A 24,947-nucleotide genomic window follows, 5' to 3' on the forward strand; every position below is an offset into this window, starting at 1 on the left:
GTCTTTGAGACTAAGTTGTATACAACACCTGGATTCTCTGCTGCCAGGACAGAGTCCTTAGACTCAAGCAATGCAGCAAATGTAATGTGGTTGATCACATTTTCAAAGATGTGATAATGTGCCACAGAAATGATGTCACAGTCTATCAATAAAGGAGAAGACAAAGAAGGTTTTTTAAAATCCTGAGCTGAGTGTCAGGAGATACCAGGGAGTAGTTCTGGAGATTTGGGCAGACATGTGAGGCCCATCTATCAATTATGAGCAATGTCACAAGCCATTTTTAAGTAAACATTTTTTCACTTAAAAAATTTATTGAGCTACAATTTACATGCCACAAAATCCACACATTTTAAAGTGTACATTTCAGTATATTTACAGTTAAATGACCCCTCAAATCTAATTTTAGGACATTTCCAGCACTCTAAAAAATACATCTCAAGCTCATTTACAGTTACTCCTCTTTCCCACCTCCAGTGTTGGGCAAGCACCAATTTTCTCTCTGCCCCCATATAATCATTTTTTTTCTTGATATTTCATAAAAATGAAGTCATAAATGTAATTTTGTGCCTGGCTTCTTTCACTTAGTGTAATGATTTTAGGTTTGTCCATGTTGAATTATTTTGTTTCTTTTTATTGCTGAATAGTATTCATGAAAACATCACATTTTGTTGTTCTGCTTATCAGTTAATGGACATTTGGGTTGTTTGCACCTTTTGGCAATTGAGGATAATACTATCATGAATATACATGTACAAGTCTGTGTGTGAGAGCTAGTCAATTTTGATTTGATAAAGAATTAAGATTTGCAGCTAAGTTGCCTTTCTCTCCTTCTCATATAAATTTGAGAGAAATCAGCATATATCCATGTAAAATCACTCTTGCTTGTATCTTGTTGTAAGAGTGAAAAGAATGAATTTGCAGAAATCAAACAGGCAAGGGGAAGTGGCTTTGGGGCAGTCTCAGGAGTTTACCAGGCAGGTGAACATCATTTGTCTCATAGAAGGAAAAGACTGAGAGTGGTTCTTTTTGATCAGTAAGATGGTTGTCTCTGAATGGACAAGATAATTTTGCAGGGGACCTACGGGAGGAGTGCCTTGGTCCTGGGATGACTCTTTGTTCATTCAAAGACAGTTATCAGAGTTGTTTTTTCCCCCTCTCCTTTCTATATGGTCTACTGTCTTCTCTTTGTAGATATGACCTAGAGATTTCTGTCTCAGCCCTCTGCCCACCCTAATCCAGAGATGACAGCAGAGTAGAACATGATCTCTGCCTCCCTCCATCTGAGACTTAGGGTTTTATTATTAACACCAACAGGTAAACATAATGAGAAACAAAACAATGTGTGCAGTGGCAGTGTGTCCTCAGAACATACAGTAGCAAGACTAGTTACTCCGTGATCTGGCATGATATATGAAGGTCCCTTTCCTCTTCTATTCTGCCTTGTTAGTCAGCAAGCTTCTTTCTCCGAGATGATTTCTGGTCAGTGCTGTCATTTTTAACATTTTTCCTGGATTGGTGAATCCCCCTTTCTTCCCATTGTTTCTTTAGCCTTTCTTTTTAAATAATTTTTCTCTTTAGGACCCAAGACAGAAGACAGAGGAAGCGGGGATGTATGAATTGGTCTGAAATTTCTCAGCTCAAATGGATTTTAGGGTCTCAGGTGAACCCCTCTCAGTAAATGTAGGAAACAGCAAATGGGGTTGGACTCTGACTGCAATCCAAACATCTTTATGCTTCCAATTGTCAGTCTATACTTTGAACACTGCCAGAGGTAATGGGGAGATTTTTAAGAATGATTTTTTTTTAAGCATAGTCTTTCTTCTTTTTGAAGAAAGATTTGAGTGAAAACTGATAACCCTGACTATACTCCATGCTTGGGATCATTATTGTTTGCTTCTTCCTATTCTCCATGATCATTTAAAATACAAAAATGATAAAATAAATCAGAGGGTTGTCTTTGCTTTAGAAGAGCAGCATCGTGCCATCTTTCCAGAATGTTAATGGTCATAATGACGTCTTTAAGAGAGACCTAGGAGCCAGTTAGCCAGGAACATTTGACATGCCAGATTAAATTTCTTTTAAATCCGAACTCAAACTATAGTGAGTGGTATTTCAGTAATATCTTATTATGAAACAATGACATCAATAGAGAGGTTTCATGTGACCATCTCCCATTCCCCCCCCCTTTCACTCATTTAATTGGAATTCTTTGGGTGTTTTTGTCGGTTCTGAGTTTAAGTCTTGGTTCTACATAGCTGTTATGTGACCTTTCTAAGATGTTAATAAAGAGGCTGATCATGATTTTATTCTCTTTTAATGCTGAGTAATATTCCAAAATCATGGCATTTGCAGGTAAATGGATGGAGTTGGAGAATATCATGCTAAGTGAAGTAAGCCAATACCCCCAAACCAAAGGCCAAATGTTCTCTCTGATAAGTGGATGCTGATCCATAATGGGGGTGGGGAGGATCATGGGAGGAATGGAGGAACTTTGGATAAGGCAAAGGGGAGGGAACGGAAGGGAGGGGGAATGGAGGTAGGAAAGTTGATGGAATGAGATGGACATCATTGCCCTAGATACATGTATGAAGACATAAATGATGTGACTCTACTTTACAACCGGAAAATGAAAAATTGTGCTCCATTTGTGTACTCTGAATTGAAATGCATTCTGTTGTCTTACACAACAAATTAGAACAAATAAATAAAATAAAAAAGAATGAGTGAGTTAAAAATGGGCAAACTACCTCATAATGGGAACTTAATAATAATTTAGTAAAATTAAAAAAAAAAAGAGGCTGATCAGTTACCCTGGTTTGCTCAGGACTGGGAAGATTCATGGATCAAGGGGTTTTAGTGTTATAAGTAGGAACTCAGGCAAAACAGGGCAAGTTGGTGATCCGTTAAAAACACAGGCATAAAATAAAACCCATTGGCAGGTCATTCTAAGGATTCTGAAACAATAGTAGAAAGGATAGTAAAAAGTAAACTTTAAAGAAACAGAAGCTGGTTTTATTCAACTTATTTGGATAGTCTTTCCACTTGATTTTTCTTCATTTGACTTTCTACTACAGCTGAGGAATCAAATCTTCAGGAAAAACAAGAGTCAAATTAGTATGGATTAGTGCTCCTTTATTTTATATAATGAAGATTAAAAAATAATTGTGGTAAAATATACATAAAAATTGTCATTTTAATAACTTTTAAGTGTACAGTTCAGTAGTATTTAGGACATTGACATTCTTTTTTTTTTAAAGAGAGAGAGAGAGAGAGAGAGAGAGAGAGAGAGAGAGAATTTTTTAATATTTATTTTTTAGTTTTCGGTGGACACAACATCTTTATTTTATTTTTATGTGGTACTGAGGATCGAACCCAGAGCCTCACGCATGCTAGGCGAGCGCGCTACTGTTTGAGCCACATCCCCAGCCCAACATTGACATTCTTTTCAGCCAATTCCCAGAATCCTTTTCATCCTGCAAAACTGAAACTCAATAGCTACTTTTCCTTTTTAAAAATGTATTTACTAATTTTTATTGGTGTTTTACACTAATACATAATAGTGGCATTCATTAGACCACATTTGTGCATGCACATAATTTGATCATTCCCCAGCACCTTCCCTTTGCAACTCTACACCTACTGAACAACAACTCTCCATTGCCCTCTCCCTTCCGACCTGGCAAACACTCTGTCTCTGAAACTTGACTTTAGGTACTTCATCTACAGCATTTGTCTTTTTGTGTCTGGCTAACTTCATTTAGCATAATGTCCTTAAAGTTTATTCATCTTTTAGCACATGTCAGAATTTCCTTCCTTTTTAAGGTTGAATAATATTTCATTATATATGTGTGTGTGTGTGTGTGTGTGTGTGTGTGTGTGTGTATGTGTTTATATATGCATCTTGCTATGGATACTTGAATTATTTCAACCCATTAGCTATTATGGATTATGCTTCCATGAACAAGGGTGTACACATTTCTCTTTGAAACTCTGCTTTCAGTTCTCTTGGATACATACTCAGAAGTGGAATCACTAGATGAATTATGCTTCTTAATTGTGAGGGTTTTTTTTTTTTTTTTTGTACCAGGGATTAAACCCAGGGTGCTTAACCACTGAGCATTATCCCCAGCCCTTTTTATTTTTTTATTTTGACACACAGTCTTTATTTTGAGATGGTGTTTAGAGTCTCACTAAATTGCTAAGGCTAGCCTCAAACTTGTGATCCTTCTATCTCAGCCTCCTGAGTTTCTGAGAGTACAGGTGTGATGGGCTGCTTCTTAATTTTTAACACACAGACAAACGACCTTGAATATTATTGAGACACAGATTCACATTCAATAGGTCTAAAGTGATGAGTGAAATTCCATTATTTCTGTCAAGCTCCCAGGGTATGTCAACGTGGCTTGTGGAAAGACCACACTGGCATAGAAAAAGACAAAATACTGGCATAGAGAAAAGTCAAATAGCTTGGACGTGAAGAGAATTGACTATGTAAGTCCTGGCCCTGCCAATAACTTAGGTATGACTACGAGTGAGTAACCTAAACTCCCGGGCCTACCATGTCATTTAAAAAAAATGAGGTCTTGGGCTAGCTAACTTCAAGGCCTTGCCCTTCTGTAATACTCTGTGTTAGCCTGTCTGCATGTGATAAGTTTTCTTTTCTTTTACATACTTGCAATAACAGGTGGGAAACCATAACTCCTGTGTTGCATACCTGGAAGATTTGCTGGTAGGTGCGTAGAGTCATGAAAATTGGATCAAAAGGCATACATTATCAAAACAATGAGGAAGCAGGAGTAAATAGACTCACACAGGAAGTGGGGCCTCCTCGACTCTCAGTCATATTTCTGAGGGTTCTTACTGCCTCACCCCTGAGCAGCTGTGCCAACCATTTTTATTTAAGAGAAGCAGCAGCAGAGCAATTCTGTGGTGAACTACAGTGGAAAAAAACTTTCATCTGGAATTGTATTGAATGGAGGGTGCTTCTCTTCTAGTTACATAGCCTTCCTGGTTCAAGGGCAAGCAAGGTGAAGGGAGATGAATTTAAGGCCAGAGCCACATTGTGCTGGGAAATGGCTTGCCATCAGGTGGCAGGGGGAAGAACTGCTTTATAGCATTTGCCAGTGTGTCAATCTTCCCACATACCCACTTTCCATCTACCAGTAGGAGACCAGGTGGTTGAGAGCATTTCTGCCATCGAAACCAGAGCCTCTCATGAGCTGGTATAAGCGAGCTGTAGCACACTGCTGAAAAAGTCAATTTCCTGTGATTGACATCAGGATTAGATACGAGAAAGTGTGTTGATGATCTCTTTTTGCCCACTATTGTGGAGATTCTTCACTTTGAAAATTAAAACCATCAGGGTAATGTATTAAAAATAGTAATGGTCAGGCCCTATCCCAAACCACTTAAATCAGAAATTCTTGGGATAGAGGGATAGGCAGAAAACTTCCTCAAGGGTTTTAACATGCAGTAGGGTTGAACGCAACAACATTCTTAACAGTGGAAAAGATCTGATTGCATTCAATAATTGAGATTCTTTCTCTTGCCAAGAGAGGAACAGAGTCAATGAGTAAAAACTTAACAGAAGCAAATGGGTATTCTCCCAATCTACTGGAAAAACTATGTTTGGGATATGAGAGTTTCAAAATTAGAATACTAAGGAGTAGATTAACTCACAGCTGATCACATGTGCCTGATCAGGCTGTATCTATTATTCTAAGGCTGGACATTAAAAAGAACCCACAGGTTAAGAAAGGCAAAAACTGATGGCTGTTGATGACTATGCCCATTGAATGGCAGTTATGCTATCCTCAATCCTACTCCACATAATCAGGCCTAGCAGATCTTTAAGAAGAGAAGGGAAATTGGGTATGAAAATGGGAAAATGGAAAGAAAGGAGGTTGTGATTAAAGAGGTAAAATTTAGAATTAAAACTTTTATAATTTTGGAAAGGAGTCAGTAAAAGCTGGAGCTGGGTGTGTGGGCTGTTAGAAAAGAACAGAGGCAGAGGTCACTGGAGTAGCTGAGTCATCCAAAACCAGAAAATTCTATGGAGCAAATGATGCATGAGTTATCAGAAGTCACCCCCAGATGATGGAAGGGGGTGGGTGGAGGAAAGAAGGGGCAAGAAGGTGAATAATATTCTAAAAACTTTGAACATCTGCCACGTGCTAGTATCTCAGGAGATACTTCATGTGTATTTTCTCATTTAATTCTCAACTCAGTCTTTCGAGGTAGTGATTATTATGATTTTTGTAATTGAGAAATTATGGCTTATTGACATTAAGTATTTTTTCCCAAACTTGCGCAATGTGTTGTAACTGTAACTAGTTTGCAAAATCAAATCTCTCGACTCTATAATCCATTCTTTTTTTAATGATGAATTTTAAAATTTATATACAACAGCAGAATGCATTACAATTCCTATTAATATAACAACAGAATTCATTACAATTCTTATTACAAACATAGAGCACAATTTTTCATATCTCTGGTTGTATACACAGTATATTCACACCAATTTGTGTCTTCACACATGTACTTTGGATAAAAATGATCATCATATTCAACCATCATTAATTACCCCATGACCCCTCCCTTCCCCTCCCACCCCTCTTCCCTAAATAGAGTTCTTCTGTTCCTCCCATGTTCCCTCTCCCAATCCCACTATGAATCAGCCCTCTTATATCAAAGAAAACATTCAGCATTTGGTTTTTTGGGATATAATCCATTCTTTTAATCACTATGCCACTTCTTCTTTTTATCATTATAATTATTAGCATATATTAATTGCACAAGTTATGGGTTTCATTGTGACATTTCCAAACATGTGTATAACATTCTTTGATCGTATTCATCCTCCCAACGCCCTCTTCTCCTCCTCCCTCTTCCCCCAACTCACTTCCTATTTCTTAATAATCCCCCTTCTACTTTAATGTTGTTTTGAAAAAAATCACTTTATTGTTTTTCTAGATTCTGTGTATTAGAGAATACATGTGATACTTGTCTTTCTGAGGCTTTTATTTCATTTATCATGATAATCTTTTTTTTTCCTGAAAATGACATGATTTCATTCTTCCTTATGGGTAAATAATACTCCGACAAACTTCTCTTTGTCAAACATATATCATACACTTGCCATTTTTCTAGTTTCATTATCTCCTTGAATTCCACAAAAAATGAAATTTTGCTATCCTTACTTCACAGATTAAAAGAAAAAATAAGGCAGTAGTTAAGTGACATTCCACGGCCAAAGTTGGTAGAAAACCCAGGACCAATACTAAAATTTAAAAAAGGCTGCAAAGACCATGATGAATCCCAAAGTCCTGGTGGAAAAATTCTTGAGGATTTTGGGAGATGTCATGAAGGTCCATAGATGACTGTGTGCAAAATAGGAAAATGATCAGGTAACTAGACAGTATATGATTTTCCGATAAAGGCAGGTTAATTGGCACTTTTTTTGCCCTTCTGTGCAAACAACTATAAAACTGGAAAAAATATGAGATAACTGTTTTCAGGTATCTAACTTCTGAAAGTAGGACAATGCAAGATGGCACTCCCATATTTGCCCTGCCTCTTTACCTGGGGACAATCTCCTGATTATGAGATAGAGGTGGAGCCAAAGCAGAGCATCATGGTTCTGTTGATCCCAGGAATGAGGGAGGGAGGGAGAGAGGGAAAGAGGGAGGGAGGGGGGAGAGAGAGAGAGAGAGAGAGAGAGAGAGAGAGAGAGAGAGAGAGATCAAGAACTTTGTGTGGAGATTTTCTATATGTTCTGGGCTGAGATCTGATTGAGAAACTGTCACAGATCAGGAGACTGGGGAGATGTGATGACTAAACACAATGTAGTATCCAGATTGTATCTTGGGGCAGAAAGAGAACATTAGTGGAAACACTAATAAAATCTCCAGTTTACTTAATAGTAACTTACCAATGTTAGTCTCTGAGTTTAAACAAAATCACCATGGTAATGTAAGATAAAATGTTAATAGTGGAGAAAACTGGGTGAAAGATATATAGGACCTCATTGTACCACCTTTGCAACTTTTTTTGTGAATCTGAAATTATTAAAAAATAAGGTGTTTAAAAAAATCAATGATATAGACTATCTGAATAACATTACCAGCCAAATTGACTTATTGACATATTAGGATATTATATACCACTCTAAAACATATATTTTTTTATACTTCAGAATATGAAACAGTCTGCAAGGCAGACAATATGAGCCATAAGTTAAATTTCCCTGAATTCCAAAACTTTATAATTGATATTTTCTGAATACAAAGAATCATATTATAATTGAATAAAAATATCTATAAGAATCACTAATATTAAACAAGGGAATACCACATCTCCAAATAATCCACAAGTCAAAGGAAAACATCATAAGGGAAATTAAAAAGTATTTTAAACTGAATAACAAAGAAGAAAAAAACTATTAAAATTTGTGAGTTACAGTTAAAGTGGTACTTAGAGAAAAATTATTGCTTTGAATATTTTTAGTGACAAGTTATATATCAATGATTTATTTTCTAGCTCAAGAAACTGTGGTGGATAGGGAAAAGAAGAAAATTGAACCCAAAGTAGGAGGAAGGAAATACTATATATGAATAAATTAGATAAATAACAACACAAGAAAAATTAAACCTAAAAGTTTATAAGATTCATAAAATTTACAAACCATTGCACTGAGGAAGAGAAAAAGAAAACACAAATTACCAATATCAGAAATGTATTCTTTCTACAAGACAAATGGATAATATGCTAATTTATAATCATCTTTGGAGGATACCAAAAGTAAAATAAAAGATTTATGCTGAAGAATTTCATAACTTAGATGAAATGATTGAATTATTTAAAAATGCAATTAAACAAAACCAAGTCAAGAAGAAAAACTTGAAAAGTATCATACTATGAAAGAAATTGAATTTGTAACCCCAACCCTTCCCATACAGAAAAACCTCATGAAGAGAATGTGTCACTGCTATTGAACATTTAGGAAATAAAATATCAACCTATACAAATTCTTTAGAGGAGAAAATTCTAACCTGTTTATAAGTTATGAAAGAAAAAACACAGAAAGAATGAAAAGAAGAAACTAAATTGAACTCTATCAAAATTCAAACTTGTCAAAAGACATTAAAAATGAAAAGGTAAACTCTAACTGAGAGAAACTACTTGTGTGTATATGTACGTAAATAATAGAGAACTTGAATCCAATATACAAAGTATTACCATAATTCAATGTAAAATATCAACCAACCCAAGAAAAATGTGTAAAAGGCTTGAACAAAGACCTTAAAAAATGAAGATATACAAATGGCCAATAACCATATGAAATATATAAATATAATTAGTTATTTTGGGAGAAGTAAATTGAAACCAACATTTTAGTTAATTTTTTGTAAAACGGTTAAAATAAAATATAGGACAATGCCAAGAACTATCAAAGATGTGATGCTATTAAAGATCTTTCTCTCATTGGTGCGAGTGAAAATTGTACATACTCTTGGAAAAGAGTATGCCAATTTCTTTAAAAGTTAGATGTGCACCTATCGTATGATTCAGTGACTCCATTATGTCCATAAAATATCTATATAATAGCTTTATAGCACTTTTTTTGTAATAACCCAAACATGAACCATCTCAAATGTATATTCTCAGGTGAATGAATAAACGCATGTGGTATGCTTGTATGATGGGATACTATTCAGCAATAAAAAGGGAATAAAATAGTAATTCACCTTGAAATACGGGTGAATCTCAAAAAAATCTCTAAAAAAGTTCAACACAACAGAATATAAACTGTATGATTCCATTGATAAGTTTATATATATATATATATATATATATATATATATATATATATGTATATACACATAAATATATATGTCAATCACTTATTATTCCACAAAGTCATCACTACTACCAAGATAACAAACACACATGAATGGAATCATACAATAAGTAATTATTTTGTTTGGCTTCTTTTAAGCATAGTAGTTATTTGAGACTTATCCATGTTGTTGTATGTGTTAATACATGTGTTTTTTAATTGCTGAATAGTGTGCCTTTTACAGATATACCCTTTTTATCCATTCATCTGTTTCTCACATGATTTCACTCTTCAGACTCAGCTGAAGAATTCCAGAACACTCTCCACAACTCTTTAAGAGTCCTCTTGGTCTGCAGTTCTCCCCTCTCAACTCTGGCTACATTAGCCTCTCTGGCACCCTACCTCAGGGAGTTCAGTTTTTTTTTTTTTTCCAGGGAGAGGGTATGGGGGCGGTTCTCCCACCTGAGCTGCAGCCTAGAAACTCTGCAGGTCATAAGATGGGGATATGCACAGAGCTCATCTGTTCCCATTCTCAAGAATCACTGTCCTGGGTTACCTAATGTTCAATTGGTTGAAAACCATTACTTTGCATATTTTGTCCATTTTTTTTTTCCCCTTCTGGAGGGAGAGTAAGTTAGTTTCTATTACTTGATCTTGGTTAATAGCAAATGTTTTCTCAGAATCATTCCTTCTAGCTTTCCAACAGGTCTTCGGTTAAGCAAACAAACAATAGAATTTTCTTCCCTTGGACTCTTGAAATCACATAGTTTGGTTGAAAGTCAAGTCAGTTTGGTTGAAAGGAGAAGCCAAAGTCAGCAGAAATGGTCTCTTTTGTGGCTGCTTCATTGAGGATGACAGGCTCACCATTTATCTTTGTTGAAGAGTCAATCAGCGGACTTAGGACCCTGGGATCCTTCACATTCTTTATTGGCTGTTACAAATCCCCCCCATTCCTAGCTGAGTATCTATCATATTTGTGACAACATCAACATCAGGAAATTGGTGATATGACTTTGAGTTTTGCTTGTAAAAGATTATGTTCCTGCCTTTCATCCAGTACTGGCACCCGGAGAACCATGGTATACCTGAACAACTTTGGACTGGGACTATGTAGTCACAGGTCCAGTTCTAGAGCCACCTTTAATAAACAAATTGACCTTGGGAAATTTTCTTGGCCTCTTTCTGCTTTAAATTTTCCACTTATAAAATTGTTTGTGGTAGGTGAAGTAGTAAATTTTGATTTCCCTTCCAGGGTTAAGATCCTTTACTTTTAATTTGTGTCATGTCTCAATCTTCCATGCAGCTTGTGAAAAAAATGAAGGTTCTGGTCATCTCAGTTTTCTTTTCTCCTGTGAGCGAGGCCTGAGGCTTTTTGAAGGACACAGGGCGATTCAATTCATTCTTGTTTCCTCTACTCTCTTCTGCTGTCTGCAAAGAATTGTGGTTTATGGCAGCTTTTACCTCTATGGTCCTCCAGGGACAGAAACAGGAGAGGCCAGAGTTAGCAGAAATGATCTCTTTTGTGGCTGCTTCATTGAGAATGACGGGCTCACCATTTATCTTTGTTGAAAGAGCCAATCAGCAGACGTAGGACCCTGGGCTCCTTCACGTTCTTTCTTGGCTGATCAGTGATTCATAGAGTCCATTAAAATGCCTGGATGACCAAGAGCTCAATTTTCCCAGACAAAATCTGCTTGGCAGGGAAGAGGCTATTTCTCCTTCTTAGCAACCACTGAAGAGTCAGCATTGGAGGCCATAGAGGGAGTATATCTCGGCACACTGTATTAACCTCGCTGGCACTGCTTGGTGGCCCTGGTCCAGCAGCTGGCTAGCTGCATTAGGTTTATGATTGTTCAAGCCTAGATGAGTAGTTCTGCTGATGGTGCAGGCATACTTGGTGGCTAGCACATGGAGGCCCTCTAGAACAGGAGAGAGCTATGTATGGTGAGACCTTTCCCACAAGTTGGAGGTCTGGGTGATTATTTGATTCCCTTTCCTAATATACAGTGAGAAATATAGAGAGGTTATTTCTAAAATATGAAGGTGAAACATTTATATATCAGTGGGGAGTTCAGGGTTTTCAGATTTTTAACTGAGACTAAGGCTATTGCATGGGTTTGGTAATGGGTCTAACCCCCTCATGAGCACAGGGATGTGAATATGCTTTGTAACCTATAAAGTTCCCATGTAAATGATGAGAACTATTGCCAATTTTCTTGTCTTCCACGTTCCCTAGTTTCTGATTCTGCTAAGGAAAAATGTTCTTTTTTAAGTCTTTCTCAGTTGTCCAGTGCCTGACCCAATTCCGTTTTTGATGTTGATTTGATTTTCTTCCTTACTCCTGTATTTTCTCCTCTCACATCTCAGGGATTCTGCTCCGACCTTTCCCTTCATCCTCTTTCCTGCCTCCACATTGATAGCTCCTTCCCAATAGAAAGTATCTTCTGAGAGCTCTCCACTCCAGAATTCTCTGTTGCCTCTCATGAGAATATCAGACCAAATCAGTCAGTGTTGATTTGTTCCAGGTCAGCTCTAGCCATACCTCCATAATTATCATAATCATAATAACAAAATCAACAACAGTTACAATTAACAGTTACAATTAACTACCATGAATCAGATCTCTGTGTTCATTCCCTCTCAACTTCACAGCAACACTATGAGGTGGGTACTCTTATTATAACCATTGCATAAACCAGGAAATAAAAACTCAGAGAAGTTAACTTCCCCCAGGACAGGGGAAGTATCAGAGACAGAATTCCCACCGAGTCCATCAGTTTTCAGGCTACTGGATTTTTTTTTATGTAAAAATATTTCCCCTGGAGGTGGACTTCTTATATTTCATAGGTGACTCACCAAATATGCACAAGAGATGAAAAAGTAGGATAGGGAGAGGGAGTCATGACTTAGAAATATCTTCCTGATGAAGGGAGATAGGTAGAACCATGAAGGAATTTCCTGTACCCTTAGTGAGGACAGGCAGGGATGTACTTATCTTCAGTATCACTTTTACCTCTTTAAACATAAGGTGAAGCTTAATGGATAGTTACAGTTTCTGTGAGCTTAGTCGAAACTTTCATATGTAACTCATCTTATAAATATGTAATAGAGATACATGTACACAATTAGACTAGAAGACTGGCATACATGAGACACTCAGTATCATTCCTTAAGGGTAATATTTCAATCATGGTTCAGCAGAAGGTACAGAAAGATCTATATTAAAAATCAAGAAATAGGGCTGGGGTGTAGCTCAGTGGTAGAGTGCTTACCTAGTACGAGGCCTTGGGTTTGATTCCAGCATCCAAAAAAAAAAAAAAAACTAGACACCTTTTCATCATTTGAATAAAAATAACCAACTGGTTCAGTCAAGGAACTTAAAAACTGTGACCTTAGGATGACATGCTATATTCTATTTGACAATTCAAGTAGACCTTAACCTCTTGTCTAGATTTTGCATACATGAAGTGTCTCAGAAATATGCTATTAATAGCTCATGCAAGGGCAATGATAATGAAATCTACATAACTATATTTTTATGGCACCTTTCACAAAGGCATTTTTATTTTCTTAGAAGAGTGATTATTCAGGCTATTCTGGGATAGGTCAAATGTTCTTGACAGAGGGCTTTCAGAGGTGAGCCCCTCGGTGGGAAAGTTCACTGATAAAACTTTGAGTTTCTTTTTGATATCAAGCTGACATTATGTTATAACCTTGATTCCTAACTCCATAGGACAAAATTTTGAGGGGGAGGTAAATTGTTTAGTAGCTAATATAAGAATGTTTACTTATATGAATAGTGCACTGTATCTAATAACATAAAGTATTTGCTTTTTGTATTCCTCTTATCCAATGGACACTTTCCAGAAGGTTTACAATAACATTCTAGGTGTCCCTTTCTATTAATTTTTCTACATATATATGTTTTTATATTTTGTTATCTAATATGTTGCTTCATCCCTGGATATAGAGCACAAACACATTTTCTTTTAATCCTTAACTTACAAGCCTGTTAATTAAATCAGTTCAGTACAGCTTCTCAGATATTTTAAATGATCCAAATTATGTTTTTAGGAAATCTTCACCATTCTATTATCTCCCTATCTTGCTCAAAGCCACTTCAAATGGACTTATCATTCTAATAAAAAAGAACGTTTACTATGTAAATTGAGTATCAAAATGAAAACTAAAAAGCAATTTTGTTATGATATAAATTTTGGAGCTGCTACCAATTAGGTCAACTCAGATGTATTTATTTTTTGAAAGCTTATTAACATTAATTTGGTAACAATCTTCCCTTCATTTATAATCAATATGTCTAGAGATGGAAGTAATGAACCAAAATAATAAAAATATTTCTAAGGTGAAAAGGCACAGCTTTCAAACCATCATCATATGCACCTTATCCTGTCACTGCAACCTCATGATAGCTGACTCCAATCGAGCTTTCTAGCAACACTCCCATGCTGTCACTCAACACACTCCAGCCTTGAAGATCAGCTGTCATTCCACAAACAGAGCCTGTGCCTCTGACCATCATTTCTGTTTCTTTCACTTGCAATCCCTTCCTCCATCAGTAATGGAACCAGTTCCAAATCTATTTCAACAACTCCCTTCCTCCAACCAGTTGAAATTAAATTCTTTCTTCCCTGGGTTTCATGGTGATTTCTGTGTTTTGTTTGTAACTTATTAAATTAATTTTCTTGGGACACACATTAAAATAATCTATTTTAGAGTATTTCTGTCTCTATTACTAAGCAGAAAATTTATCCAAGACAAGAAAACTGTCTTGAGCTTCTCTTGATCCTGTCCAAGTCCTGGTATGGACCAGTTAAACTGAATTGGACGGAGAATATGATTTTCAGTGTAATTGAATTCCATAAGAAGTATTTGCAGACAGAAGTATTTGTGACTTTTAGTGTGATTAAATTCCACCAAAGTAGCATGTAAGAGTCTGGCAGATTATCCTTTGCTTGTTAGGGACTTGACTTTGTATAAACCACCAAATCTGTAAAGTCAGTTTCCTTCATTTGAAAATTCTTCAGTAAATATGATAATTAGGTAATCCAAATTGGCCTGTCATTGAAAAGGTCGATTCCAAAAAGGAAACCCGTATCATAATTAGCTCTAATGAGGCTTTCTTTCTAAGGTTATTACCTTCTCTGATTTGCTCTCTCTTCAACTTGTAATATTTATTCATTAAAAATACTTATGGATTAGCTCTGCCGGCTTATACAGATGGAAGCCTCTCATTGGCAACACCACTCTTTAATGCAGTTAGGGCTAAAATAGGCTTTAATTTCTTGCCATCCTTTTTCCTACGCTGGGTTGTGGTTTGTTGAAGTCTAAGTAAGCCATTTTCAGATGTTTTTATTTGTTCTGTTCTCCTTTGAATATTATTTTTAAAACGATTTCATCACCACTCTTTGAGATTCTTCGTTAATTCTCTGGGATGTTTGCCCTTGTGCAGTGGTTCTCAACTGGGGATGATTTTACCTGGGGATGTCATCTCTGCCATTCTGCCCCAACCACCCCTTTCTTCCCCTTCCCTGACATCACTCCAACAACTCCATCCACCTCCTCAGGAGGTGGGTGGCTTCTCTGAGCTCTCCACTTTGAGTCTCTCAGGCAATGTCTGAAGACGGTGTTGATGGTTTCAATGAGGCCATGTTACTCTTGGCATCTCATGGGTAGAGTCCAGGGATTCTGCCTCCTGAAATGAACAGACAGCCATCGCCATCCTCAACAAATGATTGAGTCCCAAAAGTCAACAGCCCTGCTGTTGTTCAGTAATGATAGGAGCCATTCAGTTATTTCCTGTATACTTTCTTTATAATGACCAAAGCTCTTAGTATCTCTCTGTCCACTTGCTGAACATCCCTATGGGAATCTTTAATTAAAATGACAAGTTTCTTTTATATTTCCTACCTGGAAATTAAGGCTTTTGTCCTACTCTTAGTATTTGTACCATTAGATTTTCATAACTATTCACTTTTCCTTTCAATGGATTCTTTAAAGGCAAAGATAGCAATTCTTAAAATGTGTCACTTAAACAAGCAGTACTTACTCCCTAGAGGGACTTTGTAATAGCTAGAACATCACTGATATGCTGATAGGTCCTTGTTATTGTCATTCAGATTCACTGGATTTTCCAAAGCCATCATATCTTGCCACATTTTGAAGGCAGTCTTAGTTCATTTCCTAATAATATAACACCACAGATGAGTAAATTATATGGAAAGGAGTTTTATTTTGGCTCATGGATCTAGAGGTGCAAGGTTAAGGGACTGCATCTGGAGATGGTCCTCTGTTGGCAGAGTCCCAACATGGTCCAGGGCATCGCATGATGAAAGGCAGAGGGAGCACACACATGCCTGCATCTTCTGGTCTCTCTCTTCTTATAAACCATCCAGAATTTAATTATGGAGGCTTCACTCTGATCACCTTATTAAATCCTAAATCATCTCCCAAAGGCCTTCTCCCTCTAAATACCATTGTCAAATTAAATTTCTACCCTCTTAGTACCTCACAATGGGGGTGAAACTCCAACACTAGTTGACAAACCACATTCAAAGTAGAGTCGAAGCCATGATTAGTCCTGCTGTAGGTAGCCCCAATGATGAGGTAGAAAAAGTGCAACTGCAGGACATGTGGGCAGATACATTTCAGTACAGTACTGCCCTCTCCTAGCGGAAGCACAAAAACACCCTCATGCACTGCTGGACAGGTATGAAGGGTGAGATGATTTTCTTGCTGCCAGAAGGTCAAGAATCAGTGTCTGAGCTTCTCTCACCCAGCACTGATAATCGAAATGGGAAGCAAGAGGAAAGCTCATCCACTCACTTGAGTTCACTTTTGATCTTTATCCATCACTCTGCTGGCTGTGGGTTCAACTGACTCACATTCAACTTTGAACCAAGGCTGAACATCATTTTTACATTTTAACAGCAAAAGATCAAGGTTTGTATTCTATGCTAGGTCAGTTCATTTTTTTAAAATAAATATTTATTTATTTATTTAAAATTTTGGTTTGTTATATATGACAACAGAATGCATTACAATTTATATTACACATTTAGAGCACAATTTTTCATATCTCTGGTTGTACACAAAGTGGAGTCATATCCTTCATGTCTTCTTATATGTACTTAGGGTAATGATGACCATCGCATTCCACCATGTTCCCTACCCCCAAACCCCCTACCTTCCTTCACCTCCCTCCCCTTTGCCCTATCCAAATTTCCTCCATTCCTCCCATGACCTCCCCTACCACCCGCATTATGGGTCAGCATCCTCATGTCAGAGAAAACATTCAATCTTTGTTTTTTTGGGGATTGGCTTACTTCACTTAGCATGATATTCTCCAGCTCCATTCATTTACCTGCAAATGCCATGATTTTATTCTCTTTTAATACTGAATAATATTCCCTTGTGTATATATTCCACAGTTTCTTTATCTATTCTTCTATTGAAAGGCATGTAGTTTGGGTCCACAATTTAGATCTTGTGGATTGTGCTGCTATAAACATTGATGTGGCTGTGTCACTGTAGTATGCTGTTTTTAAGTCCTTTGGGTATAAATTGAGGATATGTATATCCTAGTTGACATGTAATATACATACACATATATCTGGGTCAAAAGGTGGTTCCATTCCAAGTTTTCCAAAGAATCTCCATACTGCTTTCCATATTGGTTGCACCAATTTGCAGTTCTACCAGCAATGTATGAGGGTGTCTTTTCCCCCACATTCTCACCAACACTTATTGTTGTTTGTATTCTTGATAGCTGCCATTCTGACTGGAATGAGATGAAATTTTAAAGTGGTTTTGATTTGAATTCCTCTAATTGCTAGAGATGTTGAACATTTTTTCATATATTTGTTGATTGATTGCATATCCTCTTCTGAGAAGCTTCTGTTCAGTTCCATGGCTCACTTATTGATTAGGTTATTTGTTATTTGTTTTTTCTTTAGTTGTAGATGGACACAACAACTTTGTTTTATTTGTTTATTTTCATGTGATGTTGAGGATAGAACCCTGTGTCTCACATGTGTAAGGCAAGTGCTCTGCCACTGAGCCACAACCTCAGCCCCAGGTTATTTGTAATTTTTTAAACTTCTTTATGTATCCGAGTGATTAGTACTCATTCTGATGTGAATGTGGTAAAAATTTGCTTCCGTTCTGTAGGCTCTATATTCACCTCACTGATAGTTTCTTTGCTGAGAAGAAGCTATTCAGTTTGAGTCTATTCCATTTATTGGCTCTTGATTTTATTTCTTGCACTACAGAAGTCTTGTTAAGGAAGTGCTGCAGTCTGGCTGGGCTGGGCAAAATAGCCGGTGAGTGACAAGCAACTTGTGAAGATTGGTATAGCGGGAGCTGCTTTATTACGGGTAGCAGAGGTATATATACATAACTGAATACACAGCTTGACTCAATTTAGCATCATCCAGTTACAGCAATCAGTCATTAAGGAATCCTCATCATCTTAATAATTATACACAGCTTAACTCAATTAATGTAAACTAGATACAGCAGTCAGTCATTAGGGAATCACCATTATCTTAATGGATCACTGGAGTTACTTCACAAACCACTCCCTCTGGCAAAATGCCAGGCGCCATCTTGACTTGTTTATGGACCCTAACAAGGAAGTCTGGGCCTAATTCGACATGATGAAGATCTGGGCTCACTTTTTCTTCTTTTGGGTGCAGGGTCTAATTCCTAGGTCTTTGATCCACTTTGAGTTGAGTTTTGTGCGTGGTGAGAGATAGGGGCTTAATTTTATTTTGCTGCATATGGATTTCCAGTTTTCCCAGCACCATTTCTTGAAGAGGCTGTCTTTTCTCCAATATATGTTTTTGGCACCTTTGTCTAGTATGAGATAACTGTATTTATGTGAGTTTGTCTCTGTGTCCTCTATTCTGTACTGTTAGAGTCTGTAAACAAGTCAAAATAACACCTGGCATTTTGCCAGGGGAATGTTAGAGTTCGTAAACAAGTCTGGATGGTGCCTGGCAAAATGCCAGAGGGAGTGGTTTGAGAAGTAACAAAAGCGAGCCATTAAGTGTGGAGATTCCTTATTGGTTGACTCGTGTATCTAGTTTATGTTAATTAGATAAGCTGTGTGGAATGTATAAATACTGCTCCTGTTCTACAATAAATGGCTCCTACTCCTGCTGTATCAAGCTACAGAAGTTATTCGTCACCCCCCTGATTATTTTGCTGCAGCTGGACTGCGGCACTGTACCATTGGTTTACCAGTCTATATGGTGCTAATACCATGCTATTTTTGTTACTATTGCTCTGTAGTATAAAGTCTGGTATAGTGATGCCACGTGTTCCCTCTTCTTGCTAAGGATTGCTTTGGCTATTCTGGGTCTCTTATTTTTCCAGATGAATTTCATGACTCTTTTTCTATTTCTATGAGGAATGTCATGAGGATTTTGATTGGAAATACATTTAATCTGTATAGTGCTTTTGGTAGTATGGTCATTTTGACAATATTAATTCTGTCTATCCAAGAAAAATGGATATACATCTTTCCATCTTCTAAGGTCTTCTTTAATTTCTTTCTTTAGTGTGTTATAGTTTTCATTGTAGAGGTCTTCCACCTGTTTTGTTAAGTTGATTCCCAAGTATTTTATTTTTGTGTGTATGGCTATTGTGAATGGGGTAGTTTTCCCAGTTTCTCTTTTAGAGGATTTGTCACAGAAATGCCTTTGATTTATGGGTGTTGATTTTATATCCTGCTACTTTGCTGAATTCATTTATTAGTTCTAGAAGTTTTCTGGTGGAATTATTTTTGGATTCTCTAGATATAGGATTATGTTGTTGGCAAATAGTGCTAATTTGAGTTCTTCTTTTCCTTTCCATATCCTTTTGATTTCTTTTGTCTGTCTAATTTCTCTGGCTAGTGTTTCAAGAACTATGTTAAATAGAAGTGGCCAAAGAGAGCATCCCTGTTTTGTTTCAGTTTTTAGAGAGATGTTTTCATTTTTCTCCATTTAGAATGATGTTGGCCATGGGCTTAGTATAGATAGCTTTTACAATGTTGAGGTATATTCCTATTATCCCTAGTTTTTCTAGTGTTTTGAACATGAAGAGGTGCTGTATTTTGTAAAATGCTTTTTTCTGCATCTATGGAGATGATCATATGATTCTTATCTTTAAGTCTATTGATGTGATGAATTACATTTATTGATTTCTGTATGTAGAATCAACCTTGCAACCCTGAAATGAACCCCACCAGATCGTGGTGCACTGTCTTTTTGACATGTTTTTCTATTTGATTTGCCAGAATTTTACTGAGAATTTTTACATTTTTGTTCATTAGAGATATTGTTCTCAAGTTTTCTTTCTTTGATGTGTCTTTGTCTGGTATTAGAATCTCGGTGAAATTGTTGGATCTTACCATCTTCACTCTGTGGTCAAATTCATTTTCAAAGTTATATATTTTGTATTCATTGTCTGAGGTTCTGTCTTCCAAGTGATCTAATCTATTGGTGATGTTTCTATTGAGTTTTTAATTTAGTTTATTGTTTCCTGCATTTTAAGGATTTTTTTCCAGAACCTCTGTCTCCTATTGAAGTAATCTTTTGTTTCCTGTATTTGCTTATGTAGCTCTTTATTGAAATGGTCTTTTGCTGCCTGTATTTGCTTTGTTATATCATCCTTTAATTCACAGAATATTTTAATGTACATCCTGAACTCCTTCTCTGTTGTTTCTTCTGCTGTGCTGGCCATGGATTTTAATAATGTAGTATCTTGGTTTGTTTGGGGCACTTTCTTCCCTTGTTTTTTCATGTTTTTTTGTGTGTGTGTCTTCCCTTCTAGCACTTGATATTGCTTCTATGCCCCAGCCAGTGTCCCAAACTGGGAGTTACCCAAAATAAAGAAGGCGACAAATGTGTCCCAAGATGGAGGCAGCTGCTTTCAGAGATGGGGTGTTGGGTTGGGTTGGGTTGGGCCAGGTGATGGCATTTGATGGCGTGTTCAGAGATGTAGCTCTGTGGCATGCAGTATTGTGGCAGGCAACTGTCTCCAGACCCTGTCCAGTGACCCCAGATGCAGGATACCACGTGTAGGTGACTATGGCAGTGGTTGCAGAGTCCCAAGATGAAAGCAACCAGGGGAGCCTCATGATGGTAGATGGGGTCCACATGAGAGTGGTGGGCAGAGGTACTTCATGTGGGCAGCGGCCAGGAGTCCTGCATGAGAGCTGTGGCTGATATTCCTATGCAGGTGGGCATCCAGGGGTCCTGCGTGGGTGCTGATGCTGGTGGTCTTGCTTGAGCATGGCTGCTGGAGGCCCTGCATGGGCGAGCAACCAGGGGTCTGCGCTGACACTGAGGCCCGGGGACCTTCTCAGGCATGGCGGCAGGGATTCCTGTGTGAGCAGCTGTTGGAGTCCTCTAATAACTAGCAGAGAAATAGTATTCCCACTACTTGCATCCCAGGTCATGGAGAGACACAGAATTCAGCCTCCCTCTAGCCCACCATCTTGGATCATTCTTTCTTTTTCTTTTGGAATACTTTCTGATTTATAGAAAAATTTCAAAGATAGTCATGAGAGTCCTATGTGTTCTTTAGTCATTTCCTCCTGGTATTATAATATCTTACATAATCATGGCACATTTTTCAAACCTAAGAAATTAGCACTGGTATATCATTTTGAAGTACATTCTAGTCTTTTTTTTTTTTTGGCTTTCATTTTTTTACCCTTAATTTTATCTGTTCTAGCATCCAATTTAGGATATCACATTCATTTCATCATCATGTTCATCTAGTCTCCAATTTCTGAATATTTCCTTTGTGTGTGTGTGTGTGTGTGTGTGTGTGTGTGTGTGTGTGTGATCTTGGCAGTTTTAGTGAGTATTAGTTAGGTGTTTTGTAAAATATCACTTAATTTGGGTTGATTTGATGACTTACTTATGATTTCTGGAGCTGTGAGTTTTTAGGAAGAATACCGCAGAGGCTAATTACCTCTTCCCACAACATAAGTTATCAGCAGATTTATCACGGGTGATGTTAAGCTTGATCATTTGGTTTCAGCAGTAGTTACCAGGTGTGTCCACTCTAGGGTTTCCTATTTTTCTGGCTTTCACAATTCCTACTGAGAAGGCAAATACCAGTCTTATTGCAGCAATTTTGAAGATGTTCTTCTTTTCTCCTATGGCCATTATTAGGACTTTTCTGTTGCTTTCCACCTTACTTTAATGCACATATGTTTAATTTATGTGACTTCTGTCCTGATTGAGATTCTTAGTTCCTTTTAATCTGTGGCTTGATGTTGTAACACATTTAAAAATTCTCATTCACCATCTTTTCAAATAATTCATTTTCTTTATCCTTGCTCCTTTTCTTTCAAAGTTCCAATATCATGTATATTAAACATGCAAAAAAATTTCCATGTATTCCTTACACTTTTCTCTATTTTCCATCATTTTACTCTATAAGATTTAGTGTTGATATTTTCTAATTTATTTCCAATTAAGTTAGTCACCAAAGGTTTCTAATAAATTATGTTTATCTTTTAATTATTATACTGTATTATTATATATTTCAGTTCTACAACCTTCAATTTTTAAAGACTTCTAATTCACACAGGATTTTCCATCTTTTCTTATGTTCTTGAACAATTACTCAACTAATTTCAAAGTCCATGTCTGAAAAATATAGCCTCTCATTTCTCTGTGGCTGTGTTGCTATTGGCTATTGAATCTTTTGACTTTCTTTCTTTCTTTTAAAGAAGTTGCAAAAGTTTATAATTATTTTTATATTTTTAGCCTTTTGCAGTAGACATGGATTTGCTTTGAATAAAGCTGTTTTTAAGGGTACACAAAAAGTGAACACAAAGGATAAGATTAAATCCAGAAATTCAGAGTGATGAAGAGTTAAATAATATTAAGAAGGTGCCTTCAACAGAAAACTGATCATTCAAGGTGACTAAATAATAGCCAGAGGTTGAATTCCTTACACCATAAAAGCAAGAACAATTTAGTGAATGAACTGTACCAGGTATTTGTAGCTGCCTTGGTTTTATTAATTACTTAAGAATGATTAGCATAGTTTAGTGTAGTCTTTAGTAAACAATTTGAACCCATTTAAACACTTGAAAATTTTACAATAATGTGGAATAAGTCCATAATGTTTACTTTAGACAAACCCCTCAATGTAGTGATTTTCTTTTCTTTTTAAAAATATTTTATTATTTTTAGATACACATGACAGTAGAGTGCATTTTGACATACTACACATTCATGGAGTGTAACTTACTCTAATTGGGATCTTGGTCTTGTGGTTGAGCATGTTGTGGAGATTCACTGGTGGTCTATTCATATATGGATATAGGAAAGTTATGTCTGATTCATTCTACTATCTGCCCTAGTGCCATCCCTCCTCCCTCTCCCTTCATTTCCCCTTTGTCTAATCCACTGAACTTCTATTCTCTGCCCCTCACAACCACTGTTTGTTAGCATCCTCATATCAGAGAGAATATCTGGTCTTGTTTTTTCTGGGATTAGCTTATTTCTTAACATGATTGTCTTCAGATCCAGCCTCTTAAATGTAATGATTTGAATATCAATTTTATTCATTCTTTTGAAACATAAAACTTAAATTTACAGATAATTTAAAAAATATTATATACATCATGCTCATATATTAAATCATACTAGATATTTGTATCTAATCCAAAGAATATTCACTCTGAAATTATTAGAGATTAGTCAGCCTGGCATAGCTATTAATTGATCCCATTGCTATAATTATAGGTCAGCATGGTTTTGTTAAATAAAAGAATTTCCTATGAAAACATTTCATAGTTTTTCTGTTCTTTCACTTAACTGCATTAGAAATACAGCATTTACGAATAAACACAAGGAAGCAGCTGTACAAGCATCACAGTAACTCTTCAGTTAGCTGTTTCATGAGCTCAGATATAAATCCCCACCATGTGAACAAAGTTGGATTTCAATTCTTCATTTAAAGATGCAAGTGGGGGATGGGTGCTGTGGCATACACCTGTCATCACTGTGATTCTGGAGGCTGAGACTTGAGGAAGGCAAGTTTAGGGCCAGCCTGGGCAAATTGGCAAGATCACCTCTCAAAATTAAAATTCTGGATATGTAGCTCAGCCATAGACACCCCTGTGTTCAATCCCTAGTGCAGCAGGAAAAAAGAAAGGAAGGAAGGATACAAGAAAGAATGGATAGGGGAGACTGTCAGATGCCCCACCAATATATATCACTAATTCAATGTCCAGCAGAGGGTAGAGCAGCAAAGAGGAAGAAAAACTTTTAGAAATTCTATTGAGAAATACCTAATTTCTTTTTTTTAAGAGAGAGAGAGAGAGAGAGAGAGAGAGAGAGAGAGAGAGAGAATTTTTTTTTTAGTTTTCGGCTGACACAACATCTTTGTATGTGGTGCTGAGGATCGAACCCGGGCAGCACGCATGCCAGGCGAGCGTGCTACCGCTTGAGCCATATCCCCAGCCCCCCTAATTTCTTTATAACATGGTGTTTCTCACTGAGAGTAGCTGTGTGTTTCCAGTGTTTAAAGACAAACTCAATAGGCAGAATACTTTCTGGCCGAATGGCAATTATCAAGAATACAAGTAACAAGAATTGTTGGCAAGCATGTGGGGGGAAAGGTTAACTCATACATCGCTAGTCCAACCATATGGAAAGAAGTATGGAGATTCCTCAGAAAATGTGGAATGGAACCACCATTTGACCCAGTTATCTCACTCCTCAATATATTAACCAAAGGACTTAAAATCAGCATACTACAGTGATGCAGCCACATCAATGTTTACAACAGCTCAATTCACAATAGGGAAGCTATGGAACCAACCTAGTTGCCCTTCATCAGATGAATGGATAAAGAAAATGTGGTATTGTAATATTACTCAGCCATAAAAAAATGACTTTATGATATCTGCCAGTAAACAGATGGATCTGGAGACTATCTTGCTAAATGAAATAAGCTAATCCCTAAAAAACAAAGTTTGAATGTCTCTCTGATATGTGGATGCTAACTCACAATGGGGGAGAGGGGAGGGAAGAACAGAAGTTCAGTGGATTAGACAAAAGAGAATGTAGGA

The sequence above is a fragment of the Marmota flaviventris genome, chromosome 8 (genome assembly GCF_047511675.1).
Source record: "Marmota flaviventris isolate mMarFla1 chromosome 8, mMarFla1.hap1, whole genome shotgun sequence".
NCBI classification, from domain to species: Eukaryota; Metazoa; Chordata; class Mammalia; order Rodentia; family Sciuridae; genus Marmota; species Marmota flaviventris.